Genomic DNA, 15,695 nt, shown 5'->3' with positions numbered 1-15,695 from the left:
TCCATCTCTGACACGTGGAAGCCGAAGGGGGGGAAGGGAGGGGTGTGCACTCCACATCATATACGCGCGGTCCGGAGGGGTCCGGGCGCGGCCGGCCAAAGTAGTAGGCCCCATGGTTGCCCACTTGTAGATTAACCCGTTGGTTGGGTTAAAAGACTGTCTGTCAGTAGGTTTTAGGTTTAGGTATAGTTTTTAGAGTGGTTAAGGTTAGGTTTAAGGTTAGGGTAAGGAATAGTTTTTTTTGGAGAGGTTAAGGTAAGGTTTAGGTAAGGGTTTTTTAGAGTGGTTAAGGTTAGGGTTAGGTTTAGGGTTAGGTATAGTTTTTCAGAATGGTTAAGGTTAGGTTTAGGTAGGTCTGTCAACTCAACTTAGGATCAGGCAAAACCTTTGAGTTGCGTACCTTATGTAGGTCCGGTCCTCGGTTGGTTGCAATGTGTCCATGTTGAGTGGTATGGTCATGATGTCTAGGTCCGCTATGTCAACGGAAGTGGAAAGCATAGTGCAACCTAGGAGTTTACTCTCTGTCGGATCCTTCTTTTTTAGCTCCACGTTGTCTATGTATTTACTACCGTGTCCGTCAGTCTTTGGTCCTGGATGTTTTCAATCATGTGTGTAATTAGGAGTTATTCCCTTCCAGGATCCTAATTCCAAATTAACCCATGTCTAGTCAAATCCAGCTGGTCTTTTATGGGTATACTCGGCGTAGGATCAGGCAAAACCATCGAGTTGCGTACCTTGTGCAGGTCCGGACCTCAGTCGGTTGCCATGTGTCCCTGTCAAGTGGTCAGTCTTTAAACTACCAGTGGTTTGAGCAGACAAAAAACCAGGAGGCGAGCCCTCTCTACGGATGTCATGCATCCACCCCTGGAGTTCCGTCCTGTGTTTCGGTGGGTGTATGGAGGGTTTAGGAACAGACAAACCTTCTCTGGCTTACGTATGAAACGTCCGGCAGTAGTAGAAGTTCATTGTCATGTGTCCACCCCCACCATCTCAGTCGTAGGTGATTCAGTGGTTTTGGGTAATAGTGACCAGTGGAGTTACTCCCTTCCAGGATCGTAACGTTTCCAGAGGTATATCATCCCTAGACAGTGAATTTGTTCGTAGTCCAGGTAAAAAAAGTGGTTCGGTTGTCCAGGCTAAGTACGGCAGGGTAAGGGATCCCCCCATGGGAAATTATTCCGTGGGATCCAATTCTCCGCCAGACATTATCTGGGCACCCCAGGGATTACACGGCCGACGCGAGTCCTCCAGCCGCAGCGCCCGACCCAAAGCCCCACTTTTCGAGGACTTAACTGCCCCAACCCGCTCGGATTAAACACGCGCTACTGAACATACTGCCAATCCAATTCTAAACTGGGGTAGATAGTCGTTCAGCGCGGTACGTGAGTCTCCGTGTGTAATGAGGCTGGGAGGGTTGAGCCGATTGGTCTGCCAACAGAACCCCGAGAGGTCCCGAAGGAGTCCGGTCTATCCATATCCTCCTGTCTTCTTGCTTGGTGTATGGAAGGGCCTATTTTCTTAGGGTCCAATCGCTGCGGGGGAGTCGCCAAGGTCGGGGTCCCCAGAGTAGTTGGAGAAAAAAGGTTCTCGTCCGTTGGGGGTGCTGGTGGGTGTTTCCAAATAATATTTTAGAAGGATGGTAGGTTGGTGAAGGTTTTTTTGTTTAAATTTGGTCTATTTGTGTTCTATTTTATTGTTTCTTTCCGTCAAGGGTCCATGGTCATGGTAACCCTTACTTCCAGAAACAAAAAAGAAAAAAGAAAAAATCATATAGATATAAAAAAAATTAACATTTTTTTTAAAAGAATGTGTAAGTAAAAGTACCTAAAGGTACTTATTATTTTTATTTTTTTTATTTTATTTATTTATTTATTTTTTATTTTTTTTGAGAGTCCGTGGTCACGGTAACTCTATAGTGTTTAGTAAAAGTGGCTCAAGGAAAGTATATTGAGAGTCCATGGTCATGGTAACTCTATGGTGCTAGTAAAGTAGCTATAGGAAAGTTATATTGAGAGTCCGTGGTCACGGTAACTCTATAGTGCTATTGGAGGCCTATTTTTGTGGTCTAAATGAACCCCTATTTTTTATATGGGATGTGGGGTGTGTAAGGTGCGGGTGCAGTGTATGTCCAGATGTTCCTCAGCTGTATTGGAAGCCTCAGTGGTGGTCCAGCCCGTAGTAGTGGTGTTGGTCCTGGAGGGGTTTTTAGGGAGGTCCATCCTTGGTCCGTGAGTCTCGGTGGGATTCTTTGATGTCTACGTTGTGGTTTTATTTTGGAGGTGGCTGCTGACCAAGGAATCCTTGAGGTTTTTTTGTGTTCCCTTTGAAGAGAGAGTAGTTTTTTGGATTTGAGACATAATTTTTGGGGGGATGCGAGTAGCCACTCGGAAGCTGGGTGAGTTGTATGGTGGGGGTAGGCCATCAGGTATGGTGGGGTTGATCCGCTTCTAGGGAGAGTTCTTTTGACATCGGTTCCCGTGGGAAGTGGTGTTGGTCCTCGAGGGGTTTGGGAGGTCCATCCTTGGTCCGTGGGTCCCGGTGAGATTCTTTGGTTCCTTTGTTGTGGTCTTTGGAGGTGGTGGTATACCAAGGAATCCTTGAGGTTTTTTTTGTTATTCATTTGGGAGGCCAGGATCGGTGTGTGAAGAGGGAGTAGTTATTTTGGCTGTAGTCTCTTCTGGATGTGGGTCGCCACCCGGTAGCTTGGTGAGTTGTATGGTGGAAGTGGGCCATCGGGTGTGGTGGGGTTAGGCCTCTATCTTGGGAGAGTTCCTTTAACATTGGTTCTTTGTGGGTCTTGGGTTGGTGAGACCAGGTTGTCCTGTTTTTTTCAGAGTGGTAGTGGTGAGGGTCTGGTGTTCCAAACGGTTTCTTATATTTTGCTGTGGTATTGTTCCACCTGTGGAGGCATTAACCCTGCGGTACTGGATTGGTGAGGGCTTCGCCTTTCGCTGTGTTTTGCTGCTGGATGGAGCAGGTGGGTTTATCCGGTCCGTGGGGTTTCTGGAGGGGGACAGAGCACGGGGTCAGGGTCCACAAATCAATAGCTTCTGTTGGGTTGTAGGAAGTTGATGGTGTTCTTTGAGTTTCCTGCAGCGTCTTTAGTGTTTGTAAAGGTGGTTTGGTTTTGGGGCCCTCTGGTCCTGTGTGGGGGACCGTCCTCTGGGGTGTCCATATCCTATCTCTCCACTGGATTGGTGAGGGCTTCGCCTTTTAGCTGGGTTTGCTGTTTTGATGGAGTGGGTGGGTTAATCCGGTCCGTGGAGTTTCTGGAGGGGGACAAAGCACGGAGTCAGGGTCCAAGAATGGATAGCTTCTGTTGGGGTGAAGGAAGTTGGTGTTCTTTGAGTTTCCCGCAGAGTCTGGGTGCTCATAAAGGTGGTCCGGTACTGGTGCCCTCTGGTCCTATGTGGGGGACCGTCCTCTGGGGTGTCCACGTCCTATCTCTCCATCCTATGGTGTGGTGAGCGGTGGTGGTATTCTGTTTGAAGGGGTGACCTGTTTGGCAGGTTTGAGGCGTGTCCTTCTCGAGGGGCTAGGTGTCTAGAAGGTCCTGGATTCCCATCATGTAGGATTGGCTGTGGGTTTGGTTGCCTGCTGGGGATGTCATCCAGTGGTTCTGTCCAGCAATCCCATGAATGATGGTGTTGACTGGGAAGAGAGTATGGAGGTAGGTGGTAACGGAGTGTTAACCTGTTCCTGCTGATTATCATTCCATACCACCCAGGTCTGGGTATGGGATGGAGATGAAAATGCAGAGGCCACCTTAACACTCTGCCTCTGCTCCGTTCCCTCAATCACCCTGGTCAGGGTATGATGTGGGGGAAGGTTCGGAGGGTTTGTGTTGCCCAAAAAGAGCCCTTCCCTATGTCAACCTTGTGAGGGTATGACCGGGTCTCTGGGTCCTCTGGCATGGTGGGGGTTTGGCCGCTTTTTTAGAAGGGTTTCTTTGTTCTCGGTTCCGGTTGGTCTTGGGTTTGTGAGGCCGGGTTGTCCTGTGTGGTCGGGGTTGTAGTGGTGGGAGCCTGTTGTGCCATTCGTTGAAGCCTGAAAAAAAGACGTTATGTTAGGCGAAGTCGACGTTCCTACAATGAGACTAGGTTGCCAGTCGAAACTTTTTTCGGCTGGCCCCTCTGAGCGTCTCTTCTTAAAAGGTGTAGAGGGTCTAAGTGATTATCTATGCCCCGTCGAAATTTTTGGGCCCGGTTTGTAGGTGGAGTAGGGGGTCTGGGTTGCCATCAGAGTGCCCGGGGTCCTTGTTGTCTCGCAGATCATCCGTTGTAGTGTGTCCCTGTGTAAAACTCAAAATAAGGGTAAGAGAAAAGTACAAATGAAAATAGGTAGCCAAAAGGAGATACCCCCGAAGTCCGTGTGGAATCTGCCTTCCTTACAGCATCACAGCGGATCTAGGGGTAGCCCAGCCACGACGCGTTTCTGCCTTACTCGGCTTCATCAGGTGGCAGGGAGGAGAAAAGAAAGGTGCAAAAATAGGTGCACTTGGTCGTAGTACGGTAAAAAAGGCCGTATTTTGGACCAGGGAAAATGGGGTGTGTGTGTGGGTATATGTGTAGTTGAGGCTCGACGGTCTTGGAGGTCTATGAAGGTCCGTTGAAAAAAAGGCCAAAAAGGGCGTTGATTCTCTGGGAGGTGGGTTCCGTGATGTAGGAGTACCTAGATTAGGGGAGGAATCGCAATGATTTAAAAGCGGCTCGGAGTGGTCCAGATTCAGGGTGTAGCATGAAGCTATTTAGGGGCCTTTTGTTCCAAAGGGAGTAGAAGGATATTCGTGGGGAGTGTGGAGTACCAGCTGGCAGCTTGGTCCAGGTGAGGTGTATCCATGGTGTAGCATGGAGCTGGGGTCTGGTCTTTCAATTGGAGTAGTCATCTTGGGTGCAGTTCTTTGGTAGAGGTCCAGCTTGTGTCTTCTCCAGGTGAAGTGTCTTCAAAAGATGTTCAGGCAGAATGGTACTGAGGCTGAGGGATGCTCCTCTTTTATAGGAAATGAGGGGTGTGTGGTTTTGCCAGGTGTCGAATCCGATTGGTGCATGAGGTGTGCATGCGGTGTTCATGTGAGAGAAACGACCGTGGCTTGTCCAATGAGATCGCTTGGCTTTTGGGGAGAGGCGTCTAGTAGTCTGTTATGTGATGGAAAGGCCTCCGTCGTTGATTCCAATGGGGAATTGTATAGGAGAAGTAGACACTTTGCTTTTGGGGAGCTGTTTGGGTTGTGGGTGTCCGAGAGGTACCAGGTGAGTTTTAAGTAAGACTAGAAGTCCTAGGGGTCGAGAGGAGCCATACGTGGAGTTCCTGTGATTTGTAGAAGTATGATAGATCCTCCTATAAAAAGTGTGTGTTTGACCTTTGTGTCACCATTGACTTGTGTGTTAGCGTTGGGAGCGGTCTGCTCTGGTAGGGGGTTTGGGGTTGGAAATACCCGAAGGTGAGGTTATGTGGGTCCAGGAAAGGTAGAGGATAGAGTGGACATCTGTGGGTTCCTGTAGAAATTTTAGTTGGGGTTCTAGGTGACCCATAGGTTTGGTTATAGGTCTTTGAATGTGGTTGAGTTATTTTTTCCTCCGATTTTTGTGGAGTCACGTTTACTCAAATGTAATAAGGTGCGATGTGTAGGGAAGAGTAGTAGCCGTGGTTCTTTGGTCTTTTTGTGGTATTAGAGGGCTTGAACTTTGTTTCTTAATTGAGGGATAGTTGCAGGTAGTGTTACTAGGGGGGTGTTCCTTTTTCCTCGGATCGAGAATGGTGTTGTTTATATCTTTTTAGTTGGTGCTTATTTAGCGGAGTTTTAGCTTTGATCGCGTTCCTGTCCATTTGGGTGCCCGGGTATGCGGTAGATTTGGCCGTTTTGCTGTGTTCAAGTCCACTTGGAGTATGGGATGTACGGGTCCGAAAAAACTTTTTATGCTGTTTCCAGTGATGTGTGTCCTCTGGAGTTGATGCAACCTGTCCTGTGGGGGATACTTCCCTGGGGGGGGGGGTCCAGTGTTGAATATGGGTGTTTACTTGTGTGAGAAGGTTTTTGATCCAGATGGGTGGTTTTTAGGTGGTTCCTTTTTGGTTGTCCCATGTATGTACCTGTGATGTACAGTTGACAGGCATTCCTGGTTGAGGCTTGTAGTGTGGGTGGGTCTCCTATGGGTGGGGGTCTTACCTGGGTTTTTGGTTTGTTTGTGTATGGTGCAGAGGTGTGAGTGGGGTGGACCTATTTTATAATTTTGTTTCTTTTTGCTCCTAAGTTGGAAATATGGTCGTCAGGGTTTCTGTGGGAGGGTAGGAGTCTGTTTCCACTGTGTCAGGGTGATGATGTTTTGTTCTTTGGTGAAAAAGAAGGGTGGATGTTGCCTCTTAGTTGAAAAAAAATAGAGGAGGTGATGTATATCTGAAGGTCAGGGGCTGGTTGTAGAGTTCTTGGTCTTTTGATGAGTTCTTGGTCTTTTGATGAAAAAAACTTGGTTGAGAAGGCTTGGAGTAGGTGGGTCTTGATTTCTTCATCGTTCTAGTTGTTTCTCAGGGGTAGAAGTGTGTGTTGGTGGAGGTCTCAGGAGTGATGTCCTACAGAGGTTTGTTAGAGCTATTTTAGGTTGTATTAAATCTAATGATTATTTTTAACCTGTTCACCATCAAACCATTTCACAGAGAGGTATACTGGGTGTAGAATCAACACCCCTAGAAAAGGCCTGATTTGAGATGATCCCGGTTAATTTAAAGGGATAAAAATTTCCTTGGCTTGCTGCGTCCAGATCCCCCGTCAGGCAATGCAGCGGTGACTGGCAAGTGTTTGTTTGTCTAGTTTTGAGTCGGTTGATCCACTTCCATCTCTGACACGTGGAAGCCGAAGGGGGGGAAGGGAGGGGTGTGCACTCCACACATGTGCGCGCGGTCCGGGTGGGTCCGGGCGCGGCCGGCCAAAGTAGTAGGCCCCATGGTTGCCCACTTGTAGATTAACCCGTTGGTTGGGTTAAAATACTGTCTGTCAGTAGGTTTTAGGTTTAGGTATAGTTTTAAGAGTGGTTAAGGTTAGGGTAAGGTATAGTTTTTTAGAATGGTTAAGGTTAGGTTTAGGTAAGGGTTAGGGTTAAGGTTAGGGTTAGGGTTAGGGTTTAGGGTTAGGGTTTAGGGTTAGGTAAGGGTTTTTTAGAGTGGTTAAGGTTAGAGTTAGGTTTAGGGTTAGGGTTAGGTATAGTATTTCAGAATGGTTTAGTTTTAGGTAAGTCTGTCAACTCAACTTAGGATCAGGCAAAACCCTTGAGTTGCGTACCTTATGCAGGTCCGGTCCTCGGTTGGTTGCCATGTGTCCATGTCGAGTGGTATGGTCATGATGTCTAGGTCCGCTATGTCAACGGAAGTGGAAAGCATAGTGCAACTTAGGAGTTTACTCTCTTTCGGATCCTTCTTTTTTGGCTCCATGTTGTCTATGTATTTACTTCAGTTTTCGTCAGTCTTTGGTCCTGGATGTTTTCAATCATGTGTGTAATTAGGAGTTATTCCCTTCCAGGATCCTAATTCCAAATTAACCCATGTCTAGTCAAATCCAGCTGGTCTGTATGGGTATACTCGGCGTAGGATCAGGCAAAACCATCGAGTTGCGTACCTTATGCAGGTCCGGACCTCAGTCGGTTGCCATGTGTCCCTGTCAAGTGGTCAGTCTTTGAACTACCAGTGGTTTGAGCAGACAAAAAAACCAGAAGGCAAGCCCTCTATACGGTTGTCATGCATCCGCCCTTTGAGTTTCGTCCTGTGTTTCGGTAGGTGTATGGAGGGTTAGGGTTAGGGTTAGGTAAGGGTTTTTTAGAGTGGTTAAGGTTAGAGTTAGGTTTAGGGTTAGGATTAGGTATAGTATTTCAGAATGGTTTAGGTTTAGGTACGTCTGTCAACTCAACTTAGGATCAGGCAAAACCCTTGAGTTGCGTACCTTATGCAGGTCCGGTCCTCGGTTGGTTGCCATGTGTCCATGTCGAGTGGTATGGTCATGATGTCTAGGTCCGCTATGTCAACGGAAGTGGAAAGCATAGTGCAACTTAGGAGTTTACTCTCTTTCGGATCCTTCTTTTTTAGCTCCATGTTGTCTATGTATTTACTTCAGTGTTCGTCAGTCTTTGGTCCTGGATGTTTTCAATCATGTGTGTAATTAGGAGTTATTCCCTTCCAGGATCCTAATTCCAAATTAACCCATGTCTAGTCAAATCCAGCTGGTCTGTATGGGTATACTCGGCGTAGGATCAGGCAAAACCATCGAGTTGCGTACCTTATGCAGGTCCGGACCTCAGTCGGTTGCCATGTGTCCCTGTCAAGTGGTCAGTCTTTGAACTACCAGTGGTTTGAGCAGACAAAAAAACAGAAGGCAAGCCCTCTATACGGTTGTCATGCATCCGCCCTTTGAGTTTCGTCCTGTGTTTCGGTAGGTGTATGGAGGGTTTAGGAACCGGCAAACCTTCTCTGGCTTACGTATGAAACGTCCGGCAGTAGTAGAAGTTAATTGGGTGTTTCCATCCCCACCATCTCAGTCGTAAGTGATTCAGTGGTTTTGGGTGATAGTGACCAGTGAAGTTACTCCCTTCCAGGATCGTAACGTCTCCAGAGGTATATCCTCCCTAGACAGTGAATTTGTTCGTAGTCCAGGTCAAACAAGTGGATCGGTTGTCCAGGCTAAGTACGGCGGGGTAAGGGATCCACCCAGGGGAATTATTCCGTTGGATCCAATTCTCCGCCAGACATTATCTGGGCACCCCAGGGATTACACGGCCAATGCGAGTCCTCCAGCCGCAGCGCCTGACCCAAAGCCCCTGTTTTGGAAGATTTAACTGCCCCAGCCCGCTAGGACCACCCACGCGCTACTGAACATACTGCCAATCCAATTCTAAACTGGGGTAGATAGTCGTTCAGCGCGTTACGTGACTCTCCCGTATGTAATGGGGCTAGGAAGGTTGAGCCGATTGGTCTGCCGAAGGAGTCCGGTCTATCCATATCCTCCTGTCTTCTTGCTTGGTGTATGGAAGGGCCTAATTGCTTAGGGTGTAATCGCTGCGGGGGAGTCGCCAAGGTCGGGGTCCCCGGAGTAGTTGGAGAAAAAAGGTTCTCGTCCGTTGGGGGTGCTGGTGGGTGTTTCCAAAAAATATTTTAGAAGAATGGTAGGTTGGTGAAGGTTTTTTTTGTTAAAATTTGGTCTATTTGTGTTCTATTTTATTGTTTCTTTCCGTTAAGGGTCCATGGTCATGGTAACTCTTACTTCTAGAAACAAAAAAAAGAAAAAATCACATAGATATGTGTTTTATTTTTTTATTTTTTTATTTTTTTATTTATTTATTATTATTATTATTATTATTATTATTATTTTTTTTATTTTTTTTTATAAGAATGTGTAAGTAAAAGTAACTAAAGGTAAATATTTTTTTGAGAGTCCGTGGTCACGGTAACTCTATAGTGCTAGTAAAGTGGCTGAAGGAAAGTGTTTATTGAGCGTCCATGGTCATGGTAACTCTATGGTGCTAGTAAAGTAGCTACAGGAAAGTTATATTGAGAGTCCATGGTCATGGTAACTCTATGGTGCTATTGGAGGTCTGTTTTTGTGGTCTTAATGACCCCCTGTCTTTTGTATGGGATGTGGGGTGTGTAAGGTGCGGGTGTAGTGTATGTCCAGATGTTCCTCAGCTGTACTGTAAGCCTCAGTGGTGGTCCAGCCCGTGGTAGTGGTGTTGGTCCTGGAGGGTTTTTTTTAGGGAGGTCCATCCTTGGTCCGTGAGTCTCAGTGGGATGTCTACGTTGTGGTTTTATTTTGGAGGTGGCTGTTGACCAAGGAATCCTTGAGAGATTTTTTTTGTGTTCCCTTTGAAGAGAGAGTAGTTTTTTGGATTTGAGACATAATTTTTGGGGGGATGCGAGTAGCCACTCGGAAGCTGGGTGAGTTGTATGGTGGGGGTAGGCCATCAGGTATGGTGGGGTTGATCCGCTTCTAGGGAGAGTTCTTTTGACATCGGTTCCCGTGGGAAGTGGTGTTGGTCCTCGAGGGGTTTGGGAGGTCCATCCTTGGTCCGTGGGTCCCGGTGAGATTCTTTGGTTCCTTTGTTGTGGTCTTTGGAGGTGGTGGTATACCAAGGAATCCTTGAGGTTTTTTTTGTTATTCATTTGGGAGGCCAGGATCGGTGTGTGAAGAGGGAGTAGTTATTTTGGCCGTAGTCTCTTCTGGATGTGGGTCGCCACCCGGTAGCTTGGTGAGTTGTATGGTGGAAGTGGGCCATCGGGTGTGGTGGGGTTAGGCCTCTTATCTTGGGAGAGTTCCTTTAACATTGGTTCTTTGTGGGTCTTGGGTTGGTGACACCAGGTTGTCCTGTTTTTTTCAGAGTGGTAGTGGTGAGGGTCTGGTGTTCCAAACGGTTTCTTATATTTTGCTGTGGTATTGTTCCACCTGTGGAGGCATTAACCCTGCGGTACTGGATTGGTGAGGGCTTCGCCTTTCGCTGTGTTTTGCTGCTGGATGGAGCAGGTGGGTTTATCCGGTCCGTGGGGTTTCTGGAGGGGGTCAGGGTCCACAAATCAATAGCTTCTGTTGGGTTGTAGGAAGTTGATGGTGTTCTTTGAGTTTCCTGCAGCGTCTTTAGTGTTTGTAAAGGTGGTTTGGTTTTGGGGCCCTCTGGTCCTGTGTGGGCGACCGTCCTCTGGGGTGTCCACATCCTATCTCTCCACTGGATTGGTGAGGGCTTCGCCTTTTAGCTGGGTTTGCTGTTTTGATGGAGTGGGTGGGTTAATCCGGTCCGTGGAGTTTCTGGAGGGGGACAAAGCACGGAGTCAGGGTCCAAGAATGGATAGCTTCTGTTGGGGTGAAGGAAGTTGGTGTTCTTTGAGTTTCCCGCAGAGTCTGGGTGCTCATAAAGGTGGTCCGGTACTGGTGCCCTCTGGTCCTATGTGGGGGACCGTCCTCTGGGGTGTCCACGTCCTATCTCTCCATCCTATGGTGTGGTGAGCGGTGGTGGTATTCTGTTTGAAGGGGTGACCTGTTTGGCAGGTTTGAGGCGTGTCCTTCTCGAGGGGCTAGGTGTCTAGAAGGTCCTGGATTCCCATCATGTAGGATTGGCTGTGGGTTTGGTTGCCTGCTGGGGATGTCATCCAGTGGTTCTGTCCAGCAATCCCATGAATGATGGTGTTGACTGGGAAGAGAGTATGGAGGTAGGTGGTAACGGAGTGTTAACCTGTTCCTGCTGATTATCATTCCATACCACCCAGGTCTGGGTATGGGATGGAGATGAAAATGCAGAGGCCACCTTAACACTCTGCCTCTGCTCCGTTCCCTCAATCACCCTGGTCAGGGTATGATGTGGGGGAAGGTTAGGAGGGTTTGTGTTGCCCAAAAAGAGCCCTTCCCTATGTCAACCTTGTGAGGGTATGACCGGGTCTCTGGGTCCTCTGGTATGGTGGGGGTTTGGCCGCTTTTTTAGAAGGGTTTCTTTGTTCTCGGTTCCGGTTGGTCTTGGGTTTGTGAGGCCGGGTTGTCCTGTGTGGTCGGGGTTGTAGTGGTGGGAGCCTGTTGTGCCATTCGTTGAAGCCTGAAAAAAAGACGTTATGTTAGGCGAAGTCGACGTTCCTACAATGAGACTAGGTTGCCAGTCAAAACTTTTTTCGGCTGGCCCCTTTGAGCGTCTCTTCTTAAAAGGTGTAGAGGGTCTAAGTGATTATCTATGCCCCGTCGAAATTTTTTGGGCCCGGTTTGTAGGTGGAGTAGGGGGTCTGGGTTGCCATCAGAGTGCCCGGGGTCCTTGTTGTCTCGCAGATCATCCGTTGTAGTGTGTCCCTGTGTAAAACTCAAAATAAGGGTAAGAGAAAAGTACAAATGAAAATAGGTAGCCAAAAGGAGATACCCCCGAAGTCTGTGTGGAATCTGCCTTCCTTACAGCATCACAGCGGATCTAGGGGTAGCCCAGCCACGACGCGTTTCTCCCTTACTCGGCTTCATCAGGTAGCAGGGAGGAGAAAAGAAAGGTGCAAAAATAGGTGCACTTGGTCGTAGTACGGTAAAAAAGGCCGTATTTTGGACCAGGGAAAATGGGGTGTGTGTGTGGGTATATGTGTAGTTGAGGCTTGGCGGTCTTGGAGGTCTATGAAGGTCCGTTGAAAAAAGGCCAAAAAGGGCGTTGATTCTCTGGGAGGTGGGTTCCGTGATGTAGGAGTACCTAGATTAGGGGAGGAATCGCAATGATTTAAAAGCGGCTCGGAGTGGTCCAGATTCAGGGTGTAGCATGAAGCTATTTAGGGGCCTTTTGTTCAAAAGGAGTAGAAGGATATTCGTGGGGAGTGTGGAGTACCAGCTGGCGGCTTGGTCCAGGTGAGGTGTATCCATGGTGTAGCATGGAGCTGGGGTCTGGTCTTTCAGTTGGAGCCATACGTGGAGTTCCTGTGATTTGTAGAAGTATGATAGATCCTCCTATAAAAAGTGTGTGTTTGACCTTTGTGTCACCATTGACTTGTGTGTTAGCGTTGGGAGCGGTCTGCTCTGGTAGGGGGTTTGGGGTTGGAAATACCCGAAGGTGAGGTTATGTGGGTCCAGGAAAGGTAGAGGATAGAGTGGACATCTGTGGGTTCCTGTAGAATTTTTAGTTGGGGTTCTAGGTGACCCATAGGTTTGGTTATAGGTCTTTGAATGTGGTTGAGTTATTTTTTCCTCCGATTTTTGTGGAGTCACGTTTACTCATATGTAATAAGGTGCGATGTGTAGGGAAGAGTAGTAGCCGTGGTTCTTTGGTCTTTTTGTGGTATTAGAGGGCTTGAACTTTGTTTCTTAATTGAGGGATAGTTGCAGGTAGTGTTACTAGGGGGGTGTTCCTTTTTCCTCGGATCGAGAATGGTGTTGTTTATATCTTTTTAGTTGGTGCTTATTTAGCGGAGTTTTAGCTTTGATCGCGTTCCTGTCCATTTGGGTGCCCGGATATGCGGTAGATTTGGCCGTTTTGCTGTGTTCAAGTCCACTTGGAGTATGGGATGTACGGGTCCGAAAAAACTTTTTATGCTGTTTCCAGTGATGTGTGTCCTCCGGAGTTGATGCAAGCTGTCCTGTGGGGGATACTTCCCTGGGGGGGGGGGGGGGGTCCAGTGTTGAATATGGGTGTTTACTTGTGTGAGAAGGTTTTTGATCCAAATGGGTGGTTTTTAGGTGGTTCCTTTTTGGTTGTCCCATGTATGTACCTGTGATGTACAGTTGACAGGCATTCCTGGTTGAGGCTTGTAGTGTGGGTGGGTCTCCTATGGGTGGGGGTCTTACCTGGGTTTTTGGTTTGTTTGTGTATGGTGCAGAGGTGTGAGTGGGGTGGACCTATTTTATAATTTTGTTTCTTTTTGCTCCTAAGTTGGAAATATGGTCGTCAGGGTTTCTGTGGGAGGGTAGGAGTCTGTTTCCACTGTGTCAGGGTGATGATGTTTTGTTCTTTGGTGAAAAAGAAGGGTGGATGTTGCCTCTTAGTTGAAAAAAAATAGAGGAGGTGATGTATATCTGAAGGTCAGGGGCTGGTTGTAGAGTTCTTGGTCTTTTGATGAGTTCTTGGTCTTTTGATGAAAAAAACTTGGTTGAGAAGGCTTGGAGTAGGTGGGTCTTGATTTCTTCATCGTTCTAGTTGTTTCTCAGGGGTAGAAGTGTGTGTTGGTGGAGGTCTCAGGAGTGATGTCCTACAGAGGTTTGTTAGAGCTATTTTAGGTTGTATTAAATCTAATGATTATTTTTAACCTGTTCACCATCAAACCATTTCACAGAGAGGTATACTGGGTGTAGAATCAACACCCCTAGAAAAGGCCTGATTTGAGATGATCCCGGTTAATTTAAAGGGATAAAAATTTCCTTGGCTTGCTGCGTCCAGATCCCCCGTCAGGCAATGCAGCGGCGACTGGCAAGTGTTTGTTTGTCTAGTTTTGAGTCGGTTGATCCACTTCCATCTCTGACACGTGGAAGCCGAAGGGGGGGAAGGGAGGGGTGTGCACTCCACACATGTGCGCGCGGTCCGGGTGGGTCCGGGCGCGGCCGGCCAAAGTAGTAGGCCCCATGGTTGCCCACTTGTAGATTAACCCGTTGGTTGGGTTAAAATACTGTCTGTCAGTAGGTTTTAGGTTTAGGTATAGTTTTAAGAGTGGTTAAGGTTAGGGTTAAGGTTAGGGTAAGGTATAGTTTTTTAGAATGGTTAAGGTTAGGTTTACAGTGCCTTGCGAAAGTATTCGGCCCCCTTGAACTTTGCGACCTTTTGCCACATTTCAGGCTTCAAACATAAAGATATAAAACTGTATTTTTTTGTGAAGAATCAACAACAAGTGGGACACAATCATGAAGTGGAACGACATTTATTGGATATTTCAAACTTTTTTAACAAATCAAAAACTGAAAAATTGGGCGTGCAAAATTATTCAGCCCCCTTAAGTTAATACTTTGTAGCGCCACCTTTTGCTGCGATTACAGCTGTAAGTCGCTTGGGGTATGTCTCTATCAGTTTTGCACATCGAGAGACTGAATTTTTTTCCCATTCCTCCTTGCAAAACAGCTCGAGCTCTGTGAGGTTGGATGGAGAGAATTTGTGAACAGCAGTTTTCAGTTCTTTCCACAGATTCTCGATTGGATTCAGGTCTGGACTTTGACTTGGCCATTCTAACACCTGGATATGTTTATTTTTGAACCATTCCATTGTAGATTTTGCTTTATGTTTTGGATCATTGTCTTGTTGGAAGACAAATCTCCATCCCAGTCTCAGGTCTTTTGCAGACTCCATCAGGTTTTCTTCCAGAATGGTCCTGTATTTGGCTCCATCCATCTTCCCATCAATTTTAACCATCTTCCCTGTCCCTGCTGAAGAAAAGCAGGCCCAAACCATGATGCTGCCACCACCATGTTTGACAGTGGGGATGGTGTGTTCAGCTGTGTTGCTTTTACGCCAAACATAACGTTTTGCATTGTTGCCAAAAAGTTCAATTTTGGTTTCATCTGACCAGAGCACCTTCTTCCACATGTTTGGTGTGTCTCCCAGGTGGCTTGTGGCAAACTTTAAACAACACTTTTTATGGATATCTTTAAGAAATGGCTTTCTTCTTGCCACTCTTCCATAAAGGCCAGATTTGTGCAATATACGACTGATTGTTGTCCTATGGACAGAGTCTCCCACCTCAGCTGTAGATCTCTGCAGTTCATCCAGAGTGATCATGGGCCTCTTGGCTGCATCTCTGATCAGTCTTCTCCTTGTATGAGCTGAAAGTTTAGAGGGACGGCCAGGTCTTGGTAGATTTGCAGTGGTCTGATACTCCTTCCATTTCAATATTATCACTTGCACAGTGCTCCTTGGGATGTTTAAAGCTTGGGAAATCTTTTTGTATCCAAATCCGGCTTTAAACTTCTTCACAACAGTATCTCGGACCTGCCTGGTGTGTTCCTTGTTCTTCATGATGCTCTCTGCACTTTTAACGGACCTCTGAGACTATCACAGTGCAGGTGCATTTATACGGAGACTTGATTACACACAGGTGGATTGTATTTATCATCATTAGTCATTTAGGTCAACATTGGATCATTCAGAGATCCTCACTGAACTTCTGGAGAGAGTTTGCTGCACTGAAAGTAAAGGGGCTGAATAATTTTGCACGCCCAATTTTTCAGTTTTTGATTTGTTAAAAAAGTTTGAAATATCCAATAAATGTCGTTCCACTTCATGATTGTGTCCCACTTG

The sequence above is a fragment of the Oncorhynchus mykiss genome, unplaced genomic scaffold (genome assembly GCF_013265735.2).
Source record: "Oncorhynchus mykiss isolate Arlee unplaced genomic scaffold, USDA_OmykA_1.1 un_scaffold_267, whole genome shotgun sequence".
In the NCBI taxonomy this organism is placed as follows: Eukaryota; Metazoa; Chordata; class Actinopteri; order Salmoniformes; family Salmonidae; genus Oncorhynchus; species Oncorhynchus mykiss.
This window is presented reverse-complemented; position numbering follows the sequence as displayed.